Below are 21,422 nucleotides of genomic sequence, written 5' to 3' on the forward strand. Positions count from 1 at the left end.
ATCTGAAGGGGCCAATCTATATATATAATTGAGTTTAATCGCAGCATTCTTTGCCCAAAAGCTTCAAAACATATGACCTCATCAGTGCCTTGAGTTTCACCGAGCTCTATTCGAGTGCTGGCTTATATTGATGCTTCGGGCCTGTCTGGTTACCGACTAGAGCCAGCCAAGCCAGCTCTGTCCTGTCCTAAGAATTTTGCCACCGTTGGTTCCAAACCAAGATTTGACTAGCCAGAGCAAAATTGGCTTGCGCCAGCTACATTTAACGGCAGGGCGTGGAGCCAAGAAGATCTTGCATCCAGTGCTATTATAGTTGAAACACTAAATTAAGTACCTAACTAGTAGAAACTATATTTGCCTTTAGCTTATACTTACATGAACTTAAGTAAGATTACGTAGCTTGGATAGGTGTTGCAGCATCACCGACACTGATCCTGGCTCTGTGTCACTGGTTAACGGGGAATCTACGCACTCACATAGGTGGGACAATCGTTAGCCCCAGTTTTCTGTTCGCGTAGCCATGCACCAAGATATGTGATAAGTTACCATTCGTTGCACATGCATCGAGATTTCTAAACTAGATAACTTTCAATACAAATACCTACCTATCTATATTATGCTGTTCACCGCCACATTAATTATGATTTTTATCTACAAATCAAGATTATACTCCACACTCACAAATATGGCAAAATTTAGCGTGGCTTTTATCTAAACACCATTTTTACAGCACCGATCAAATCTTAACACTAGTCTAATTTAGTTTGGCTCATCTTGATCTACAACCAAAACAGGCTTTTATGAGACGCTGACAAGACTCGTGGAAGCCAAGAAGGCGTTGTTGACGGGGAGAGCACTCCAGGCTTCGCGCCGACGGCCCGTGGCCGTGGGGCGCAACCGCAGGTCGCGCAACCACCCGATCGAACACGCCCGTGAGCCCGTGACGGAGCACACGCACAGCAGTCACCAGTCAGTCAGCTGTGGAGTGGAGCACCAGCGTCCAGCGTAGGGATGAAAACGGTAGGGATGAAAACGGTACGAATATTTTTCGATCATATTCGAAACCGAATCCGTTTAGAGGGGTTGAGATCTGTCTGTATCCGAGTCCGGATATCCAACATCCGATACTGTATCCGTATTCGAATACTCAAATCGCATATTTATGATGTCGATATCCAATCGTATCATATCCGACATAGTTGACACTATCTGTATTCGAATCCGAATCCGAATCCGAACAAAAATATGAAAACAAATATAATATCGATGATATCCGTCTATTCGATCCGTTTTCATCCCTAGTCCAGCGGGCACACGCAGGCAAACGCCGTGCGGCAAGCGGCAAGCCCGGGCGGGCGGCGGGCTCAAATCAAACCGCGAAAGCGGGACCTCACGGAGGTGTTTTCGCGTTTACGCGGCCAGCCCCCTGCAACGCCGACAAATTCACGCTCACGCCCTTGCCCCTGGGATACTTCTCCGGTTCTCTTCCCCCGTGCGTTTCCCCTCCCTTCTCTTCTCCTGTCTGTCCGGCTCCCCACACTGGTGCCCGCGCTCTCGGCTCGGTGACTGACCGCATTGGGTGCTCGCGGGGCGGAGGAGGAGGCGCGGGTCGAGGTGGGCTAGCCTAAGCCGGCCGGGATCCGCCCGCCGCCACCGGACACCGGAGAGGTGAGACCGTGGGATCCCCCGCGCTCGCCGCGCTGTTAATTCATTTGGGTGGCTTGTCTCTCCCCCACCCTCCCTTCCCTGAATTTCCGGCGTTTTTGTTTGTGGGTCGATGCCGCGAATCCTGAGCGAATATCCGAATATGGCTTGGCGTGATTGCGGTGTGGGTTTGGCCAATTTCTCCGGACCGGGGGTCTCGGCGTGGCGCTTCCGTCGGTCGGGGATTTCGGTTCCACAAGCGCGAAATGCCCCAGGTTTATTATATGCAGCCGGGGTGGGATAGGGTTTAGAATCGCCGCAAAGCATATTTTCCTCGGGCCTGATTTCAGCCTTTTTATTCCCGGCGCCTATCGAGTTCGCTTGGTTGGAGTTGGGACTCCAATCGCCACGGTGAAGTTCTGTTTGGTTTCGTTTTGATTTCCGACCAAAACTGTCGTTCGCCGCTCTGTGGTTTATTTTCATGTACTGAACTGGTTTTTGTGCATTCTTTTTCGACCTTTATCTTTTGTATGTATGTACGGGCCTCGGTAACATCGTGCTTGCACGGCCCCATCATTCCTTCCAATCCGTAATAACTTCCACCGAGGCGTTGACAGTTTTGTTGGTAGTTTCATGCTAGAGAGTAGAGACAAGTGTCTCATTGCTGGAAGCTGTGCGGTTGTTGCATGATTGATGAGTGTCTGGCCAATAATTCATCTCTCTCCCACTAACTCAGGTGTTCTATTTTTTTTTTAATCTTTTTTGGCAACCAGGTCACTCATGGTTTTATGAGGTTCCGGCCTTGACTAGGACGGATTTGGGTGAACATCTTGAGGTTCTCAGTGTTGTTGGAGGGGAATGGAAACTCCATCTGAGCCCTCGAAGCCGGCGGATGCTAAATCGGTGAAGCCACGGCCAGTGGCGCCCACCGGCAGGTTTGCCTTGGGGACTGCTTCGTCCATTAAAAAGCGCACTGATGGTGCCGCTCCAGCGGAGGTGGGTGTGTCTCGGTCTTCCTTGATGAAGCCTTCCCCGTTGCTGAATGCCGGTTCAGTGCCGAGAAGCAGCAGCACGGGGACTGCTGGGAAGCAACAGGACAATGGGAGCTCAGCTGTTGCTAAGAAGCCTAGTCCTACGCTGTCTGATGGGGCAAAGAAGACTAAGCTGGTGTCAGCTCCCGCTGCTGGCTCAAAACCAGCAATGGAGAAGAAAACATCCGTGATTGAGAGGACAGGTGCTGATTTGGCGAAGAAGCCTGGTGTTAAGGCATCCCCAACTTCAACACTGAAGAAGGTCGAGTCCAAGACAGAGAGCTCCAATGGCAGCAGTGGCAGCACCAGGAGAGTGGCCTCCAATGCTTCTGTGCCATCACCACGTTCCATTACAAGCAATTCCACAAAGAAACTGGGTACTCAAACATCATCTACTGTGCCTAATCGGCGGAAGAGCTCAACCGCAGATAGCCGTGATTCGAGGTTCATGATGCTGCCACAGGTGGATTTGAAGTCTAGCGATGAAGTGGTTAGTGCGACTCTTCGTCATTTCTTTTAACATTCCAGGTAACAACATGATTTGGTGGGTTTTGTCTGCTCAACACCTTTTTCTGTACTGCAGAGGCTGGATTCAAGAGGTCATCGGGTTCGTAGTCTCAAGCAGCTGAGGTTATCACATGCTCTTGAGGTAAATTTTATCCAGCCTCCTTTCCTCTCTTCTATTTCCTAGTTCTTTCTGCTTTGTGTTCACTGAACAACACATGGCTGCTGATTTTACCTTGCAAAGTTGCAAAGCCTAGGAAGTGCTATGCATGAAGTAGAGAACCTGCATAGGTTGCCAATGTGCAATAACTTGAAATGTCTACTGACTAACATTTTTTCATTTCTAGTTTGTGTATCTGAGGGACAACCTTTTATCAAGTTTGGAGGGCATTGAAATTCTCAAGGGGGTAAAGGTATGGCTTGTTTTGTCTTATCTTATTTTTCTATTGGGAGCCTATCTTTCTGTTTTTTCCCACACCATGCTCCATGCCATGTCCAGTCTAACAGGTAATGCTTGCAGGTTCTTGATTTGAGTTTTAATGATTTTAAGCTCCCTGGGTTTGAGCCTCTCGGGAACTGTATTGTCCTCCAGGTTTGTGCTATCCCCAATCCCTATCATATCAATCAAGATTATAGAAGGCTTACATGCACTTATTTTTGTGTACACCATACCATGTAGCAACTCTATCTTGCTGGAAATCAAATAACTTCACTTGTTAGTCTTCCTGAACTTCCTAACTTGGAGGTATGCTGCTATTGCTAACTTGATCTTAGCAGTTAATTAAATTTACATATTTTGACATAGATTAATATCTTCAACTTACCTCTCTTGTTGCACCAGTTCCTTTCTATTGCTCAAAACAGGCTAAAGTCACTCTGTATGGCTCGACAGCCTCGACTTCAAGTGAGTACACTGTTTTTTTTAATCTTTCTCTCTCTACCTTTAGCATATTCAAAACTTCAATGTTGACCTTACATCCTTTGAGTCTTTTTGTATAGGTGTTAGCAGCTAGCAGAAACAAAGTATCAACTTTGAAGGGATTTCCACATTTGCCTTCTCTGGAGGTCTTTTTTCTCCTTGGAGTCTTTGTAGTCATGAATGATTTACATCATTGTATTGTTACCGAGCTACTATTTCCACAAATATAGAATTCTCTTATATGTTGGCCTTAAACTTCAGCCTATTTATCCCTCTGTTATGTAGCAAGGTGAACACACGACGATTAAAGCTTACTATTATTGCTTAATCAAGTATTAAATATTGAATATGGATGTTGGGTAGCCCACTAATTAGAATGAAAACTAATTCTGTTATTCTTGTGCTAGTACGATGTTATGGACAACTTATATGCATGAAAGGAACAATTCAAATTGTTCATGAATACATGTTACCAGTCTGTTATGGGGTTCAAACAATTAGAATCTGAAGTTCCTGTAGAAGAATCATGTGATTTCATCAATAATATTGATATAACTAGATATCCTGAAAAGTATGCTCACCCTGGATATTGAACTGACCACAGCATTTACGTGTCGAGGAGAATCCACTACTTGAGATGCCACACCTGGAAGCTGCTTCTATCCTGCTTATAGGTCCTACTTTGAAGAAGTTCAATGATCGAGGTATGTCTGAACATCTTTCCACTGCTATTCACTATGCTTGATTGGCTGAATTTGTAGTGAGAAATATTCATCTGAATGCCTTAAAAACTTGGGGTTATTATGTATATAAGCCATTCAGATCAGTGTTATTGGGGAGAAAAGGATGATCATTGAGATATTTAATGTTTGCATAAGATAGGTCACACATCATTATTATGATATTTTTAAAAAATATGTGAAAACAGGGGGCCCAGTTTTAACTGTTATATGCATATATATGATCATGAGCATCAGTAATGTCTACTACTCTACTCCAAAGCTCCAACTATCTGGAAAATTGCTATGACACCACGTGTTTGAGCATGAGCATCAGTAATGTACTAATATACTCCAAAGCTCCAAATATCTGCGAAGTTTTTACTATACTACGTGTTCTAATAGAGGGATACACTAAGTTGTTTGGTGCAACTGGAATATTATATTTGATTACTTTGATACCTTGCATATTTCTAAACTTTGTATCCAATGCAGATCTGAACCCCAATGAGGCTGAGGTAGCGAAGCAATATCCTGCTCATACAGCTATTTGCATTCGTGATGGCTGGGAATTTTGCTCCCCTGAACTTGCTGCTGGTATGGTTTTACTGGAGACGAAAGACTGTTTACTGATATTTTCTTTTTATCATCATCAAGAATGATCGTGCTATTCATTTCATTAGAATAATTGCTTGGTTAGAACTGTCTTCATTCTGACATAAATGAAACTGATTATTTCTTCCCAATTCATAAATAATACATGCTGGTTTTTCTTTAAAAATTAGCAGGCATGTATGCTGGTTTTTCTTTAAAAATTTCTGGTGGTTGTTTCCCTTCATTTGTTTCTCCTCATTTGTTGCATTCCAAAGCTTGAAGCATTGCGTGGACTTAAGTTGTAAATCTATTTCTACCTTATTTCTGTGTCCTTGAGAGCTCTAAGCATGAGGTTATGTTGCCTGGACAGATTCAACATTTTCTTTCCTACTTGAGCAATGGAATAATAATCTGCCTCAAGATTACATGGTGAATAAAGCTTATGTCGACCATCCGTTTGAAGAGGATCCATGCCATTGCCATTTTAGATTCACAAATCTTGGTGGCGAGGTTGAGCTAGTTCTCCGATACCAATGGTTTCTGGGTGGTAAAACACCAACCGATTTTGTTGCTATCCCTGAAGCATCGAGCGAGGTATAATTACTCCTTTAAGACAAACATGCTTTTGACTTTTGTACAATCATCCATGTCTCCTCTAGTTTGTCTCTAAGGAATAATGATTGTTTATATTGAGTTACACCAACCAATTCAACCCAGGGAAAGGTGGGCACTTCACTTATACTCAACACTCCCAGTGCATGCAACTGAATACTTCAACATTTTGTATTTGCTGCATGGTTGTACTCGTCACAATTCCATTCCGCTTCCTCTATTTTGGTCAGTATAAATTGAATGAGGTTGAAATGACAAAATAACCTTGGTACTGCAGGTACTTGTTAAGATGATTGAGGACAATTGACCTCAGTAAAAAGGCCACTTTAGTAGCTTATTCCTTGTTCACAAAAAGTGCATAACTGTAGTGATTAATAATTACTATTATATGTTTATATGTCGTTCGGACAAGGGATTCGAAACGCAAATCCCATGACATGAAATCAAGGCCCCATTAATGGCTTACAAAATCACCAGCATCTAGTTTACATTTTATCTTGTGTAATTGACATTTTTTGGTCTTATCATATACAGTATACAAACGCTTGTACCTTCATGATGCTGCTATTATATTTTGCAAATTCTGAGTGCCATCATTGTTGCATCATTTTGCTGTTGTGCAACCTTTTTGCAAACTCACTTTTCCTGTTTCTAAACATAAGGTGTACTGGCCAAAACGCGAGGATGTTGGAAGATGTTTGAAAGTTGAATGCACTCTGATACTAACGGTGCAGAATTTCCGCCCATTTTCGCTGTATCTTTACCTGTTTCTCCAGGTACATTAAAGGCTCATCTTATTAAATAATGTTTGTTAAGCCAGATTTGTCATGTTTATAAGGCCATGTTTGCGGATGCGATCATACCAGCACTAAAGCACCGGATCCCATCAGAACTCCGAAGTTAAGCGTGCTTGGGCGAGAGTAGTACTAGGATGGGTGATCTCCTGGGAAGTCCTCGTGTTGCATTCCCTTTAAAGAAGGGCGGGCCTGGTGCAAGCGGTAGAGTCTTACCGCCTGTGACCGGAAGGTCCCGGGTTCGAGTCGCGTTCTCCTCGCATTGCACAGGCGAGGGTAAGGCTTGCCACCGACACCCTTCCCTAGACCCCGCATAGAGCGAGAGCTCTCTGCACTGGGTACGCCCTTTTATAAGGCCATGTTTGCATTTAGAATTGTAGATAATCGTATAATATACAAGTTTTAAATGTATGAAACCCTTTCAGTTAACGTACTTAGTTCATCTGCTGTCACACAACATTTTAGGTTCTTGTTAGGGAGGTGTTTAAACATTCTTTTGGGTGATAATTGGTTTGCTGTTCTGCTGCTAGCGAAATTACCTAGTATAATCGATGCACCTTTTCTCTTGAAATCAAAACTATAAAGTGGGGCTATATGTTCCTTTCCTCAATTAGTTTTTGTTTACAAGGTACTGGATGTCCAAAGGTCATCAATCTGGCAGTCAGTGGTGAACTAGTGGAAGGAAACATACTCAGTGGAGTTCCTGAAATTGCCTGGTGTGGTGGAACACCTGGGAAAGGCGTTGCAAGGTTTGTTTACCCTATTTACTTCTGCATCTATCTTTGCGAATGAATATTCTAAATGCATTCAGTTCTAAAAAGTTGCTATATAAGAAATGTTACTGATTTAGCTAACCCCCTTTTGAGTCTAGTTGGTTAAGGCGGAGGTGGAACAGGAATGCTGTAGTAATTGATGGAGCTGAGGGGATGGAATATCAGCTGACAATCAATGATATCAATTCAAGTTTGGTATTTATGTACACCCCTGTTACAGATGAGGGTGTCAAGGGGGAGCCTCAATGTACAATGACAGATTTTGTGAAGGCTGGTATAGTACTTTGTCCTGGCATTAATCCTATGTTTTCAATAGTACACTTGTAATCTTTTACTCTTGTAGAATATATGCTACATGTATGGTTGGGTTGAAAGCTTCTATCCTATCATGTTTGTAAAGGGCAGCAATGCATTTTAATTTAGGGCTGAAAGTAATGGTTTACTTAAATTCTTTGACATGACATGTGCTTGAATTCCTGTTTACTAGAAGAATTTGGCCATCCTTTTTCTTAGAAAGGTCTCTAGAATGTATGTTTTCAAGGACACATGTAGAATTGTATATACAGCTTTAGCAGTCAAAAAGTAATTGATGATGGTTCATCTGGTTATAGCTGTTAAATATTCATTTCTTCATATATAAGTAATTTTGTTTATTTGAGTAGTCATGTCAGCCTCAGTTTGCGAGTTAAAAAAATGCTGTTCATAAGCCTGTTGGGAACTGACACACAACCATTTATCTCCACTCTGATGCTTATAGTTGTTTACCTATGACATTGTTTCAGCAACACCATCAGTCAGCAATGTGCATGTTCTGGGAGATATTGTTGAAGATAACATTATCATAGGGAGGGGAAAATACTTCGGTGGCAGAGAGGGACTAAGTAAAATCCGCTGGTTTAGAGAGAAGGAAAATGGGTATGCACTGTTACTTGCCATCTCTAAGTATTGAATACAGGAAAAGCTTGTGGTGTGTTGGTTATATTTTTCATCACCAGCAAGTGTCAGAATTCTTAAAATCATTGACATTATGATATACAAGGATAATCTATTGTGTGCCACCAATAGCACACATTTCCATGAACCATTGATCCTTCTTACGCAGTGAAGTATTTCCTATATATTTACATAATTCTTGAAAGTCTGTAATGGTCGAATAATTACAAATTAACAACTAAGAACAACTTGACCAACCTTCTCTCTGCTATACTGTTAAACAAAATATTGCAGCTCAATACTTTTTTTTTTCCTCAAACCACGCAGGAGAGCTGCGCGTCATTTCATTAAGGTAGAAAAAAAGTACACGAGTCCAGAAGGACCCAAACCCGAGTACAGAAACACCACTCACACCAACACCACTCAAACAAAAACTACAGACTCGCCAGACTACTAGAAACAAACGACCAGCGACCACCGACCTAAAAACCAATGGCCAGCAACCTGGGCATGAGCTCCTGGAGCTTTGAAGCCTCAGCAGAACACCAGAGCCCACCTTCTATGCTTACAGCCCTAAGCACAGTCTGAATGCACGGCCTCGAATTCTCGAACACACAATCATTTGGGTGTTTCCAAACCTCCCATGCTACCAAGATTATCAAGGAGTTGAGGCCCCTACGCACTTCTTTTGGTACTGCTTTGATTACTTTCCTCCACCATCCAGAGAAACGACTCACTGAAGGGTCAGGTACTAACTGCATTAAGCCCAAGAGCTGAAAAATCGATGCCCAGACTTGGCGAGAGAAGACACAGCCAACCAGCAAGTGATTGATTGTTTCCTCGGCTTGGTCACAAAATGGGCAAACCTCCGAGTGGGGCAGACCCCGTTTAGCTAGGCGATCAGCTGTCCAGCACCGATTATGTAGCACCAGCCAAATGAAAATTTTGCAACGCAGGGGGGCCCAACTTTTCCAAATTCTTCTCTATGGGCTGAACTTGATGGTTCCTACGAAGAAGGCTAAATAAGCGGACTTGCTGCTGTAAGATCCCGATGGAGTCAACTTCCACTTATATTGGTCCTCTACATCCTGTTGCAAAACTGTGCCATCCACTAAATCCCAAACATGAAGATATTCAACCAAAACCTGCACAGTACGAGCCCCTTTAATGTCACCAACCCATCTTCTATTTTGTAGTGCTTGGGCAACGGTCCGCCTCTTGGCTGTACGTTTCGACACTGTTCTGAACAAGTTGGGTGCCACCTCTGCAATGGTACGGCCATCCAACCAACGATCAGTCCAAAACAGAATTTTCACCCCATTGCCTACTATGGCATCCACAACAACATTAAAAAGAGCCTGGGCATTTCGTGGGGCTTGGATTGGGAGGCCAGCCCATGGCCTTGAAGGATCCGTCTTTTGTGCCCACAACCAACGGATTCTCAGTGCCCAGCCAAGATATTCGAGATTATGAATTCCAAGTCCTCCATATTCATGAGGACGCTGTACCCTTTCCCAAGCAACCAAGCAATTGCCGCCGTTCGCCTGTGCTTGCCCCTTCCAGAGGAACCCCTGCCTTTTTTTGTCAATTGCCTTAAGACACCATTTCGGAAGGTCCATGGCTATCAACAGGTAAATGGGAGCAGCTGTTAAGACCGCTCTAACCATTACCAGCCTGCCAGCCCTGTTCATGAGAGAGGCCTTCCAACCTGGAAGGTAATCAGCTATCTTATCAATTAAAGGCAGCAGCATCTCCTTGGTTGGTTTGACAACTGAGAGCGGGAGTCCGAGGTAAGTACAAGGGAACTCCTTGATGGAGCAGGAGAGGACAGCAGCCGTCAGTGCCAATTCTTCATCAGAACGATGAATAGGAGAGACCGAGCTCTTGGACAGATTTGTTCTAAGACCGGAGGCATGTCCGAACAGGTCAAGAATGTGTCTGATAACACTCAGGTCAGACCTGTGAGGCCTCAAAAAAACAACTGCATCGTCCGCATAAAAGGATACTTGATGCCGGGTTTGTTGAATGGCTAGTGGCTGCAGCATCTCCTTCATGGTGGCATACTTGATCAATGAGTTAAGAACATCCATGACCAGAATGAACAACATAGGGGTGAGGGGATCCCCTTGTCTTAAGCCCCGACGATGGATAATGTTCTCACCCGGTTCCCCATTCACTAACACTTGGGTGGAGGAAGTAGACAGAATCAGGCAAATGAGATCACACCATCGCTGCCCAAACCCCACACGATGCAGCACTTCCAACAGAAAGGACCAAGAAACCGAGTCAAAGGCTTTAGAAATATCCAACTTAAGGAGAATACGAGCCTCTTTTTTCTTATGTAACGACCTCACCATCTGCTGGACCAGGATAAAATTGTCATGGATATTTCTCCCTCTCACGAAAGCACTTTGACTAGCTGAGACTAGAGTGGGCAACAAAGGAGCCAAACGGTTAGCCATGACCTTAGTCACCAGCTTAGCAAAACTGTGTATTAAGCTTATCGGCCGAAAATCCTTTACCTCCACCGCCTCTATCTTCTTAGGCAGCAAGGTAATAAAGGCTGTGTTCAGAAGTCGGAAATTGAAAACATGGCCCCTATAAATGGCATCCAGGGCCATTAGCTAGTCACCTTTGATAATGCTCCAGCAGGTTTTATAGAAGCGACCCATAAACCCATCTGGACCCGGGGCCTTATCCAAAGGCAAGTCTTTAATAGTAGCCCAGACCTCTTCCTCGGAGAAGGGATCATCCAGCAAGGAAAGTTCGTGTTGCTAAACGCCCAATTCCTCAAGATCAATAGAAAAATCCCTCTCTTCTGCTTTCCCAAGAACATTCTCATAAAAGTCAAGCACAGCCGCCTGTTTCTCTTCTTGAGAGACAACCAACCGATTCCCAACCTGCAGCTTAGGGATGAAATTTTTCTTTTTTTGTGAACCGAGCTTGCTGGTGGAAAAAGGTAGGTATTAGCATCACCCTCATGGAGATACAAAATTCTAGAGCGCAGTCTAGCGACGGTTCTTTCCAAAGAGGCCAATCCGAGGCAGTGGAGCTTGAGCTTTCTGCGCAGCCACTCCTCACTGTCAGAGAGCTCCCTGGAATCTCTCTCGATTTCCAACCGATGGAGAACCTCCTTGGCCTATTCCAAGCTGGACTTTGATGTTTCCCACCTTACGCTGTCCCCACTTTTGAAGACCCTTGCTAAGCCGCTGCAACTTTAGAAATAGGCGCTCAACGGCACAATTAGCTTGTACCGGAGCCTCCCAATTCTGCTTGACCGCATCCAAGAATCCCGGGACCTTGGTCCAGAAACTTTCAAAATGAAACCGTCGTTTGCCATTGGTGCTTACTTTCAGGCCTAGGATAAGCGGGCAGTGATCAGAGACCCCAGCAGCTGAGCTCTGCAGAACTGAATCAGGGAAGATGCCTTCCCAATGCATACAACAGAAGGCACGATCTAATCTCACAAGAGTCGGAGACTGCCTCTCATTAGACCATGTATATTTGTGACCCAACAGAGGAATCTCCTTGACCTCGACATCATCCAGAAATCTCCTGAATCTTCCCATCATTGCTCTGTCTAAGTTTGTGTTATTCTTGTCCGCAGCTTGATAAATTAAATTAAAATCTCCTGCAACAAGCCAGGGCCCATTGCACAGAGCATGGATGTTCCTGAGTTCTTGCAAGAACAACACTTTCTCATCATCCGCTTGTGGCCCATAAACACCGGTGAACCCCACCAGTTGCGACCCTCTTGTTCAGAGAACAGGACAGAGACTGAATATGTATCTACTCTGGTTGCAAGTGCCTGACATGAACTGCTCTTCCAAGCTATCAAAACCCCTCCACGTGTACCATTGGCTGGGAGTGCAAGGAACTTGTCAAAAGCTCAGCCAAAAACTGATAAGAATAAACGTTGATTCATGTTTGCGACCTTAGTTTCTTGAAGACAGACAATGTCCACATTACTAGAAAGAATGACTTCTCTGACAGAATTTCTGCGATCCTTGTTGAGGCCTCGCGCATTCCGTATCAAAATAGCAGCTGGATTCATTGTTACACGCATAGAAGAACCGACCTAGCAGGCAGACAAGGCCTCACAAAACTGCAATTACATCTGCAGACCTTGCTTGCTCCCCATCCCCAACTGACCAGCCAAAGATGGCAGCAATAGCAGAGACGTGGGATTCAGAAAGCAGCGGACTAAAAAGCTTACTGTAACTGTCTTGAGCCTTTGGGTCGAGCACCTCTTTCTCCTTGAAGCCGAGATGTCTCATCACCCACTTCTGCGCCTCCGAGAGCACCGGGCCTGGAGAACACGGCCTGGCCCCGGCGACCCTCCGGCTGCGGCGCGGCAGGGACCCTGGAGGGTGGGCCTTCCTTCTCCTCTTCTGGACCACGGGCAGTGGGAGAATCCTATCCACCGGCTTGCACACCTTGGCGAGCTTCTGGCCAGGAGTCCTCGGGAGGAGGAGCAGAGGGTCTGGTCCGGCGCCGCTGCCGGGAGTACACGCGGAGGGGGGCCGAGGCAGTACCAGCCTCGAGCCGCGATGGAGCAGGGCCTCCCTCTGCCGCCGGGACAGGGGCCACTGACCCCGGAGTCGATGGAGCCTCGGCCAGCAGCCCGTCGTCACAAGACTGCTTTAAAATAGATGTGACACTTATTGCTTTTGTTGTCCAAATAGATGGATAGACTCATGAAACAGTGTCTGTGGATGAAAGTAATCCAGGTGCCTTCTCGAATGAGGACACATTTTGTTTTAATGGGCAATTATTTGATTTTGTGCAGTGAATTTCTTCTTGTGCTATCAGACAGCATGCAGTATACACTAACCAAGGAGGACGTGGGGAGGCACCTCAAATTTGTATATACCCCTGTTAACCTTGAAGGTCTGTTGAACAGTCAGGCATTAGCAATGACATATCCACTGCTTGTTTGCAAAAATATTATTTTGCACTAACATACACTGATGACTTCTCCAGGTCAGGAGGGCGAATCTGCTTGTGTGATAACAGATGTAGTTAAGAAAGGTACTTATGTCTGACATTCGTGCCAAGTTTGTCATAAAGTCTGCTTTTGTTCCCTTTTAGATATGACTGATCAGGTGTGTGATTATTTTGTTTTACCTCCTTGTTTGGTCAGCCCCTCCAAAAGTCTTCAATCTAAAGATTGTTGGGGAAGCAAAGGAAGGAAGCAAGATATCTGCTAGTGCTACTGTTAAAGGTGGAACTGAAGGGTCCAGCAGGGTTCAATGGTACAAGGCATCTTCCTCTGAATTTAAGAATGAACATGAGCTTGAAGCCCTTACTGCATCAAAAGTTTCTAAGGTTATATCAGTTTTATTCACTACTACTCTCAATGATGCGCCGCTCAAAACTTAAGCCATTTTTATTTGTTGTATATTTGGTTAATGTGATAAAACTGAATTGTGATCTTCTTTTAATTCTTTATTAGACATTCCGCATTCCTCTTGGTGCTGTTGGATACTATATTGTTGCAAAGTTTACACCTGTGGCACCTGATGGTGAAGTTGGTGAACCAGCCTATGCTACATCAGATGGCCTTGTGGAAAGTAAGTGCTTCTCTTCAGGGTCCATTCTAGCAGTTGTGTCTGTATGTTCATATGTCATGGCCATTCTTAGTTCAGCTTTGCCTTGGATACTACTGAAAAACCATTGGACCTGAAATAAAGTAAATAATTTTATGGTTCATGTTTTGCAATATATAGGTCAAGTGAAACTCTTTGAAGATGTTATGGGCAGTCAGGTGGACCAACTGGTCCTATTGGGCTGAATCAAATAATAAGGAATCCCCTTTCTGTAGAAGTGATGTGTAGTCCTTTTGTTTTTAGCTGTTAACCATCATTTAGCAAAGCACAAACTTGTGATTTTGCAAGTTCTTTTGTCATCTATATCTTTAAACAATGTTATTACCTTTCTTGTTGTAGCACTACCACCCAGCCTGAACTTCTTAACAGTCACTGGTGAATTCTCTGAGGGTCAGATATTAACAGCATCATATGGGTACATCGGGGGACATGAAGGAAATAGTTTATACAGTTGGCATCTACATGAGGTATGTATTGTAGTTTCTTGGTTGTCAATTCCTACTGATACTTAAAAATAATAACTGATTGTGTATGATGCTTCTCTAGAGATACATAACAGTTAATAGATATACTGGTTGCCACTACGCTGAGCAGTCATTTCTTGTTCTTTAGCCACTTCACTGGTATATATTGTTTGACAGACTGAAGATGACGAAGGCACTCCACTTTCAGAGGCAACCGGTTTGCTGCAATACTGTGTTACAAAGGAAGCTGTTGGAAAGTTTGTTTCTTTCAAATGCACCCCTGTCAGGGATGATGGTATTGTTGGCGAGGCAAGATCATTCATAGGAAAGGACAGAGTTACTCCAGGTGCTTCTGTTTTCTTTTTCTTGAAAAGTTTTATGAATGGAAGATATTATTCTGTGTCACAAAAGAGAGACTCCTCTTTATTTGCTTGGCTGGATGACAAAAAAAAAAACTCGACATGACAAAAAAACATGTTTGGAAATTAAGTTATGAATGAGCCTGGATTCTGTATGGAACTATGAATATAACACATACTTTTGCAATATGATCCATTATGCGACAAACTACAAAGATGTGAAAAATAAAAGAAGTACAAGAATTGTAGTACACTGCTAAGTTCTTTGTTGTTTCCTTCCTACTTTAGCTCTTTTTTGTGTGCGTTCAAGGAAAAAACTTTAGCTGTTCTTTTTATACATATGAATCCAGCGAAAGGGTTCTTAGCCTAGTGGTTGTTATTCCTGAGTAGCACCTCTAATGCCTGGGTTCGACTCCCCATGGAGCGAATTCCAAGGCTGGTTAAAAAACCTCCCTCGCTGGCAACCCATAAAATAGTGGTAGGGTGCCAACCTGTGTGAGCAGTGTGGTTCTACCTGGGGGTAGTGACGGGTTGCCGAACCACGTGGCTGTGGCTGCTGGCCTAGGTTATGGTATGGCACTATAGGGTCTCTGCACTCTCAGGGTTCAGGGGGTTCCTCGGTCTGTTGAAGACTGAGGTTTCTTCTAAACAACACTGTGGGGCAGTCTTTCCCCCGCTGGCTGAGTTTTACATATTAATCCATAGTCTTTCCTTGGTTGCAGTTATGATATGTTCTAGACACCTATGCTATGATTGTAAAATGTTTCATTCATAACACTTAATTTCGATTCTGTTGCACTGCTGACAGGAATGCCGACATTAGTTTCTGTTGAAGTAACTGGTGAGGCAATTGAAGGAACAACTGTGTTTGCCAGTAAAAGATATTGGGGAGGAGAAGAAGGGGACACAATGTTCCGATGGATACTGGTAGGCTGCTGTTATTAAGTACTGCCATTTCTTTGTACTCCCTCCATTCCAAATTATAAGACGTTTTGGCTTTTTTGGATACGTAGTTTTTGCTATGCACTTAGATATACACTGTCTTGATACATAGTAAAAGCAATGTATCTAGAAAAGCCAAAACATCGTATAATTTGGAACGGAGGGAGTACGTGGTGAGTGGTGACGATTAGGAAGTACTAATTACATTCTCCATATAAATTCTTGCTGGGTTTCAACTCTTAGGTTACTTTGGATTGAGATTTGTTGCTGTAGGCAAATTCTGATGGAACCGAGAAAGAAATTGAAGGAGCAACAAGTTCATCATACACCTTGAAATGCGATGACATTGGCTTCTACATATCTGTCTTGTGCAAGCCAGTTAGAAATGATGGAGTTCATGGTTCTTTGGTGTCAACAGAAGCGATTGGTCCTATTATACCAGGTAGATAGTCTGATAACTGTTATTTCTATGGAAAACAACCATTTTCTGTGGGCATTTATTTCAACTTGGTGAAATTACACTGGGTAAACAAACCAACTCTTTCTGTAATTTACTTATTACAGGGCCACCAACATGTCAATCTCTTGAACTAGCTGGCTCTATGGTTGAAGGTGGCCGTTTGACCTTTCATGCTGCGTATACAGGAGGGTGAGAGATACACTACTGCTGTTCCATGTTGTCTTATGTAACACCCTTTTATTGTTATGTACTGTTAAATTCTTTTCTTTTTTCTTTCTCATTCTAGTCTGCGGGGAAGTTGCATCCAAGAATGGTTCAGATTACATGGTGATGGGCACAAGGACAAGTTGACTGCTGATGGTCAGTATATAGTGTCTTTGTAGGGCTGATGCTTATCATATCACACACAGCTCCAATTTTGTAGTCCTTTTCTCTGTGTCGAACTAACTGTTAATTGATTTCTTACAATAGAATGTCTAGATCTTGATCTAGCTGATGTTGATTGCCGCATTGAACTTATGTATACACCTGTACGAGAAGACGGAGTACATGGGTCACCCAGGAGTGTTATTTCAGATACAATCTTACCTGGTTCGTGTTTCTTCACAAAAGCTTTATTGATTCCATCAGCTGGAGAAGGCTTATCATGGTTGTAACGTGTACTGTTCAATACAACCACTATAAGATGATGGCATAAGCAATCATATTGTGATACATTGATACAATTCTGTGTTTCTTACATGCATGATAAGAATATGAAATAAACATAGCTTTGGGCATAGTATGTGCAGAATGTAATATGAAACAGTATTCTACCAATCTATGCATTGAACTATATGTTACCCTGTCCTTTCACGCAGGGGAGCCCAAGGGTGTCAATCTTATTCTACCCGAGTGTCTTGAAGACAATGAAATTTCTCCCATCAAAACCTACTTTGGTGGCAAGGAAGGCACTGGGAAATATACATGGTTTCGAAATAAAGAGAAACTTGATAACTTGGAATTTGATCTGGTTGCTGCATCATCATCAGTTGTTGGAGAAACCTTGTGTGTTCTTTTACTTTATCTAATTTGTTAGTGTTGGATGAAATATACAAGTAACTAATCTCTTGAAATAATGGAATTTGTGACAGAAAATACAAGCCTTCATTGGATGATGTTGGTTTCTACCTAATTCTTTATTGGGTTCCTACACGGTGTGATGGAAAGATTGGTGATCCTTTGATGGCTATCTCTGATCATCCTGTCGTGGCAGGTTGCTCCTTGATATGTTCTCAGTTCCTACTTGCATTTTTGTATGTTTATTCACTGCCTCCAGATCCTTACTCTTGCTATAACACTTGCAGCTTTTCCATCTGTTTCGGATGTTCACTTAGAGCAGAAAAGTTCAGATGTATATTGTGGACTAGGCATCTATTATGGTGGATATGAGGGATCAAGCTTGTATAGATGGTACAGGGAATCTAGTGATGGAACTAGGCTTCACATAGATGGTGCTGATTCAGTCACATATGAAGTGACAGATGCTGATTACAGCTGCCGTCTACTGTTTGGGTAAATACATCACTAGTCTATGTTGGTATATAGTATTATTTACTCACTTTGTTGATATGAGTCGGTTGCACCGCTTCATTCTATAGTAGTTAGATAAAACTGTATTGTCTCGTTTAGTAGTCATTCTTCTTAGTTCTAGAATGAATATATTTATGTACTACAGATATACTTGAAATTCATCATCATATGTTGAATAGTTTGGTTGAAAAATAGCTGAACATTCTTACTGGATGCTTGATAAGTGATTTTGTCATTGCAGTTATACTCCTGTTCGTTCAGATAGGATACATGGTGAAGAAAAACTCTCTGAACCATCTGACGTAATTTTGCCAGGCAAGTCTCTGAACTGATTGGATGTTGCTTTATGTTTTCCAACAATCCATGAGGAATAATATACCCAACTATTAACTATATAAGAACATCCTACCACCTCCACCATGCTGGCTCTATACACCAACCCAACTTTCTGTGGCCCTGGATCCTCCTGCATCTTTGCAATTTTGTGTAACCACATGTCTTCTTTATAACTTTTCTTTCAGAACTACTCAAAATTGAGACACTCATTTTCAAGGGAAGTCCGGTTGAAAGAGAAACACTGACTGCTGCTGAACAAATTCCAGGCAGTGAGATTCAACAACATATATGGAATAATTATAAGAAAGAGATGAAATATCATTGGTAAGAAAAGTAAATCTGTTCTTTTTTCTTTGTTTAATGTATATGTACTTACTGTGTATCTCTGGATCAAGGTTTATTTCCAATGGATCAGGTGAAGATCAGTCTTTTGAACCATTGGCAACCAAGTGCTCTCGCTCATACAAAGTACGCTTTGAGGATATCGGCCGTTGCCTGAAATGCGAATGCTTTGTCATTGATGTATTTGGACGATCTAGTGAATTGGTATCCGCTGTAACTGCCCCTATTTTGCCAGGTCTTTGGTCTTCCACCTATGCCTCTTTCAAAATACCAAAATAACTTTGCATTTTATTGTTCATGAAAATTATTATTTGTATTTTGATAATGAGCTACATTCTACATTTGTCTAGACCAATAGGATATGTATTTTAAATAAGAATGATTGAATCCATACAGTATCTGTTCTATTGGCTGATATCACTGCATCCTTAACCTGCTGGGGTTTGAGATGCATTGTCTTTTTGTTAGTCCAACATTTGTGTGCTCCTGTTATCTTCATCGAAATTCTAGTTACTCGGGGGCTTGCACTTTGATTTTGTTAGCTCAGCATTTTTATGCTTCTTTCATCTTTACGATGAACCTGTGTGTACTAAAGAAAACACTCGTCTTAACGTTGAATGCTGACTTGAAAGTCAAATTGCACTGATGTTTGTGTCAGTATACATTTTGTCACAATGATGAAATATGCAATATCTGTAAATAATTGGATATTTGGTTTTAACAGGAAGGCCTAAAATTGAAAAGCTGGAGATTGAAGGAAGAGGTTTCCACACTAACCTATATGCTGTTCAGGGTACCTATAGCGGAGGCAAAGAAGGCAAGAGTAAAATACAATGGCTTAGAGCGATGGTCGGAAGCCCTGATCTTATCTCCATACCTGGTATGCTTGTTTCTAAAACTGTAACACTGGTGATATGTATACACTTTTAACTGTATTGAAGTGTTGAACTTCGTTAAAAATGTACATGAACGTTTGCCCAATTTTTGGTGCCCTTCTATGCATTTACTTTAATGTCATCTTTTAACCGAACCAATTTTTTGTGCAGGTGAAATTGGAAGAACGTATGAAGCTAATGTTGATGATGTAGGTTATAGGCTTGTTGCAATTTATACACCTGTAAGAGAGGATGGAGTTGAGGGACAACCTATTTCTGTTTCAACAGAACAGATTGCAGTTGGTACAGTCAAATAACCTCTCTTACCATTTCCTATCCATGTTCATTTATTGTTCACGTTATCTGGTTTGATCACTAAGTATCAGCTTCTGATTTCATTGTATGCAGAGCCTGAAATTTACAGTGAAGTGAAACAGAAGCTCGATGATGGTTCAGTCAAATTTGAGGTGACATTGATTTAATATTTTAATTTATAATGGTTTTTTGCTGGTATATTTAGAACCAAGATAGTGAGCTAATATTCAATTAATCAAAAAAATGTTAGAAGAATCTTGTTTTTATCTACTTGCACTGCTGTTGCTAACAATGAGCTTCTTAGTTGGCTATATCCCCCTCCAAATCCAAGTGCTGAATCTACAGTATATTGGCCATTTCTTTCGAAAGCAACAAATTGATTGAAGCCTAATTCTACCCAACCTGTGCTGTTTCCACAGCAATGCTTCTTTTAACGAGTTATCTTCTATTCAATGCGATTTATTTCTTGTTTTTACACTTGGCAGGTTCTGTGTGACAAGGACCGAACACCCAAAAAGGTACCCTATGTCACAGGCTTGCAGCATGCCTGCTCACCCTGGACTCTAGCAATTCCTCAGCATAATACAGGGAGAACTAATAATTATTTATCACAAATACAACAGGCACAAGTCATGGGTCATTTGGAGCGGAGAGTTTTGGAAGTCAACCGAAAGAGGATAAAAGTAGTAAAGCCTGGATCCAAGACATCATTCCCGAGTACTGAAGTACGAGGAACCTATGCTCCACCGTTCCATGTGAGTTATTCCTTCAAACTCAGCAGACAGAATTTGCTGCCACTACTATGAAGCTATTACATACAGGTTCTCAAAATATGGGATGTAGCTATATGGTGATAACAATGAACTGAACCTTGCAGGTTGAGCTGTATCGCAATGATCAGCACCGCTTCAAGATTGTTGTCGACAGTGATAATGAAGTTGACTTGATGGTGCAAACACGGCACATGCGAGACCTCATCATCCTCACGATCAGAGGCCTCGCCCAGAAGTTCAACAGCACCTCGCTCAACACACTTCTCAAGATCGAGGCATGAGGATAGGGATGGCCACCTGATAGACCTGACAGTGTAAAATCAACCATTACGGGAGCTGTTCCTTGTTCCAATTGATTAGAGTGCGTGTATTTAGTAGGATTCGTAGCATGACGGCCTTTTGTGTATGGGTGTGGGACAGGCCGAGCGTATTGCATTGCAGTTTTTTTCCCTGACTGATCTCACTGACTCACGCGTCATGAAATGTACATAGGGTTGCTGTATTTATTATGCACTGGTTGGGTTGGGTTTTTTTGACTGCCACTCTAAAGCATGTTGATGAGTAGCTTTGCTCTCCTTTTTTTTGGTCGTTGGGTTTGCATATACGTGTAGCAACAGCACAGTGAAGGTGATTGGGCGAGTGCTATTCAGAATGCCTGCCCACATTGTGTACGACTAGAATTTTACGATGCTGAATTCACATACGGTGTTTGCTGCAAGTGTAAATTCATCTGTTCATAAGCCAGAAGCGAGAAGCAAAATCGTCGGCCACGCGTATTCGTATTCGTACTGATGTATTACGTTATAAATCAGGGCTCATTTCTGTGGACGGAAATGGCGAGGATTTTGCTTT

General features: G+C 42.6%; 1 non-coding gene and 2 pseudogenes across 1 annotated transcript; 2 read left to right on the forward strand and 1 right to left on the reverse strand.

Moving 5' to 3' along the window:
• The first annotated feature begins 1,486 nt into the window (after nucleotides 1-1,486).
• On the forward strand, nucleotides 1,487-21,134 carry LOC136549382 (187-kDa microtubule-associated protein AIR9-like; annotated as a pseudogene).
• On the forward strand, nucleotides 6,873-6,991 carry LOC136553001 (5S ribosomal RNA). Its single transcript, XR_010782909.1, has one exon. It is a non-coding gene; the product is annotated as a 5S ribosomal RNA (ribosomal RNA).
• LOC136549383 (uncharacterized) lies at nucleotides 11,607-12,589 on the reverse strand (annotated as a pseudogene).
• Nucleotides 21,135-21,422: the final 288 nt, after the last annotated feature.

The sequence above is a fragment of the Miscanthus floridulus genome, chromosome 4, assembly GCF_019320115.1.
Source record: "Miscanthus floridulus cultivar M001 chromosome 4, ASM1932011v1, whole genome shotgun sequence".
In the NCBI taxonomy this organism is placed as follows: Eukaryota; Viridiplantae; Streptophyta; class Magnoliopsida; order Poales; family Poaceae; genus Miscanthus; species Miscanthus floridulus.